Source organism: Mandrillus leucophaeus, unplaced genomic scaffold, assembly GCF_000951045.1.
Source record: "Mandrillus leucophaeus isolate KB7577 unplaced genomic scaffold, Mleu.le_1.0 Scaffold496, whole genome shotgun sequence".
Taxonomy (NCBI): Eukaryota; Metazoa; Chordata; class Mammalia; order Primates; family Cercopithecidae; genus Mandrillus; species Mandrillus leucophaeus.
In genome coordinates, this window is record NW_012105320.1 from 537507 (window position 1) to 541397 (window position 3891).

Below are 3891 nucleotides of genomic sequence, written 5' to 3' on the forward strand. Positions count from 1 at the left end.
CGGATCCGGCCCGGAGGGGGCGGGCGGGGCTGCGCGCTCTTAAAGGGGCCGCCCCTTTCCCGAGTCGGCGGGGCAGACAGGGGAAGAGCTGGGGTCTCCCCACGCGATCGGGCCAGGAATCCCGGGTCTTCAAGCGCTCTCGACGCAGAGGGCCCCAGGGTCCCCAGACAACTGCGACCGGCCCAGGCGCCCCAGCCCCACCCAGCCTAGTACCCTGGGCCCCGTCCAACCTCTTTGATCCCCTGGGGAGGAGGTTGGGACCTTTTAATCCTCCGCCTCCCCGGACGGTGGGCTCCCCGGGCTGGCGCACAGCACGGCCTGTTCCCAAGATGAAGTCAGGAAGCGATAGCGGCTGGGGGCTGCGAAGTCACCTCCTCCCGGGTGGATCTCCCCTGGCCAGATAACCGGCACCGCCGCGGGGAGGGGAGGATGGCCCTGGTGACTGAGGGCTCCTTGTGCTCACGGAATGCTGGGTTTTGACCTTGAGATGAGGGGAACCGGTTTTACAGATGAGGATACTGAGGCTTAGAGAAGTAGGCAGATGGCCAAGGCCAGAGTTCCGCACAGAACAGGGGACGGGGGCATCGGAGGCCGGCCGGACACGGGAGGGTTAAGCCCCGCTAGGCTCTTTTTAAACTGCAGAGGACAGACCGCCGGGATCAGCGGGAAATCCTGCCCCCTGCTGCTGCCGGCTGGGTTGGGCGGGACGCCGGGCGGGTCTGGGCGGCAGCCATGCTACACGGGCGGGGCCGGCCTGCAGGGAAGCGCCGCCGACCACAGCCAGGCTCAGAGCTCCAATAAATCTCCTACTGTGTGCTACCAAGACTGCTCTGCGCCCTTGACCTGAATGGACTGGCGTGTCACCTCTGTGAGGGACACTCGTGCCCAACTGGGGCGCCGTCAGGAGCGCAGCTGGTGGAGCCGGGATTTGAACATGATTATGATGACGCCCTGGTCCACAGATCAGCAGCATTGGTTGAGCACCTATTGTTAGCCAGGCCTCTTGGTGCCAGGCACTCACAGACATCATCCCAGAGTCCTTGTGATTTTTTCTTTTCTTTTTTTTTGAGACAGTGTCTCACTCTGTCCCTTGCTCAGGCTGGAGTGCAGTGGCTAGATCTTGGCTCACTGCAACCTCCACCTCCCAGGTTCAAGCGATTCTTCTGTCTCAGCCTCCCGAGTAGCTGGGATTACAGGCGTGAGCCACCACATCCGGCTTTTTGTATTTTTAGTAGAGATGGGGTTTTACCATGTTGGCCAGATTGGTCTCGAACTCCTGACCTCAGGTGATCCGCCCGCCTCCCAAAGTGCTGGGATTATAGGCATGAGCCTGTGTGACTTTTTCAAAGTTGTTTTCTCAGTGCCTGGCATGGCACTTCCTCCAGTGAGGAAGGCAGAAATTAACAATCCTCAAGGCTGACACCTGCATGGCACCTACTGTGTGCTGGGTCTCTTTGGGCACTGGAAATCAACAGCAAAACAGCAGGGAACCAAGCAGTGCCAGCTCTCAGGGCCTGCTGTCCCAGTGGCAGGGAGGCAGCCTCAGGGCAGAGACAGGGATGAGGTGCAGGGGAGACGGGGAGGGAGCTGGGTGAGGGTGTGAGTGTGAGGGGGGCTGCAACTTAAAATCCCTCATCAGGAAGGGAGATGAGGGAGGAAGCCCGGGGATATCTGGAGGGGGAGAGGGAACAGTCAGTGCAAAGGCCCCAAAGTGTGCATGTGTCCAGCATGCTCAAGAAGACTGGGGAGGTGGCTAAGGCTGGAGTGCAGGGAGGTGGGTGAGGGAAGAGGTAGAGAGATTAGAGAGACCCCAGGGCTGGTTAAGCAGGGCCTTGCGGGCTGTGTCTCTTTTGAAGGACATGGGAGCCATGGAATGATTTAGAGCAGGGGTAGTTGGCTTAGGTCTTAACATTCCCTGGGGCTGCTGTGGTTGGCCAAGGCAGGAGCTGGAGCCTCCGAGGAAACCAGGTGGTGAGAGGGTGTTGGATTCTGGCTGTATCGTGAGGGGAGAGCTGATGTGCTGGTGGATTGGTTGTGTGAGAACGGGGTCCAGGACGACTCCCAGGGCTGAGCACTGGGAGGGCAGGGGTGCTAACACCTGGGGAGGGGAGGGCTGCTGGAGGTGGAGGAGGGTTGTAGGTTTGGGGTGAGGGTGAATCAGGGTGTGGACACTTAACAGTTTCATCTTCAAAATACCCCGATGAGCTATGATACTCTTAGGTGTTCTCATTTTACAATTTGGGGAAATTGAGGCCCAGAGAAGGCACAGGATGTGTGTAACCAGCAGCTGTGCAGGCATTTGACTCCTGCTTATACCTACCTTGCTCCATTTTGGGGCTGTGGACACGGGTGAAGTTGGACTGAACCCAGGCTCTGTCATTGGTCATTAGGTGGGATAGTGAAGCTCCCTGAGCCTCAGTGGCACCATCTGTAGAATGGGACAGTAGTAGTAGTCACATCATGGGGTTGTGAAAAATAATACCACTACCCAACTCAGTGTGGCCCGGCTCAGCATGTCCACTTCTCTGGGGAGGAGGGATTATAAAGAGATTCCTTCCTCCCTCTGTGGCCGGTGATAAGAGGCCTGTTCTAGACCACAGCCTCCACCTGATTGTAGGACATGTAGTTGCTATGGTGCAGACCTCACTGGGGGGTCAGACCCCTGGCCCAGGGCATGGTGGACCCTAGCTTTGACCCCCTCTGTCGTATGGTGGCCCAGGGCCTGTGGGGCCACGTCTGGGAAAGCCTCAGCCTCTGCATGGTCTCCCTTGTTCCTTGCAGGACCAAGAGAAACCACAGAAACTGCTGGAGGCACAGGAGGTTTGGGCTATGGGGACCCTAAGCCCATCTGTACAGATCCTTGAGGCCACCCCCCTCTGTGCACAGAATGCTGTGGCTCCCATATGGGCTCCTTCTGGCCTTTGGCCAGAGGGTACATAGGCAGTTTCTCGCACCCACTGCTGGGTGCCAGCCAGCAGCCTGCTTGGCCTTGGTTGCCACTAGAGGTCAGACGATGGCTGTGGAGCTTTCAAGCAAAACTCGCATTGTGGGCTACAGCCCTGCTACCAGGCAGCTCCAGGAACCTCTGGCACTGGTTGGATTAGAACTCCTAAGTTCTCCAGCCTGGACTGAGGCTCTGAGCACAGCCCAGGATGAGGGAGGGACTCACAGGAGGCTTCCGGCTGCTGTGTCCAGGTGTGGGCTCAGCTCCAATGACTGCAGCTGGTCAGCTCCTGCTCTGGCTGTGGGACAGGTGACCCCGAGCTGCCTCCAGTGCCCTCCACAAGAAAGACGCAAAATTGGAAAACCCAAGTGGGCTCTTTCCAACCTGCCTGCATCACAATGTCCTCACTGCCGGCCGTACGCCCAGCAGATCTGTCAGGAGTGGGGCAGGAGGGGACAGCATGAGGACCAGCTGTTGTCCCTGTCACAGACTGCACTGTTGGCCCCACAGCTGCTGCTGCAGCCCTGTGCTCTTTCCCGTCGAGCAGGGGAGCCACTCCCTGCGGGCATAGATCAGTCTCCCCATGGACCCCACCACCTTTGCCCAGGCCTGTGCCGTATGGCCTCGTGGGACCTCAAGTTTGTGTTGGAAACTTTTAGTCTAGGTGCTTTTGAGGAGTTTGAGCAGGGTGTGGGATAGATGCCAGCCTTTTGACCTGCTCTGTCATCTGCCCTGCCCACCTCCTTCATGCCCTGGCACCAGCCAGCTTCATGCAGGCCTTTGAGACAGGCTCGGAATCCATGCTGCCTGAGGGCATCTGTGCCCAGAGGAGTCCAGAAGTTTCTTCGGGCTGACAAAAATAGACTTACCTGCTGTAAACGTCTCTACCAGGGCTATTTAATGCCAGTGACAAACCCCTCTCAAGGTAGGGACTAAGGGTCCTCCTG

At 58.4% G+C, this 3891-nt stretch overlaps 1 protein-coding gene across 1 annotated transcript in view; it reads right to left on the minus strand.

Moving 5' to 3' along the window:
* Positions 1–344, minus strand: part of GAS2L1 (growth arrest-specific 2 like 1) — a 6200-nt gene extending 5856 nt beyond the window's left edge. Inside the window, exon 1 of the mRNA XM_011995720.1 lies at positions 231–344. The gene's annotated coding sequence lies outside the window, so the exon portion shown is untranslated. The remainder of the gene's footprint in view (positions 1–230) is intronic.
* Positions 345–3891: the final 3547 nt, after the last annotated feature.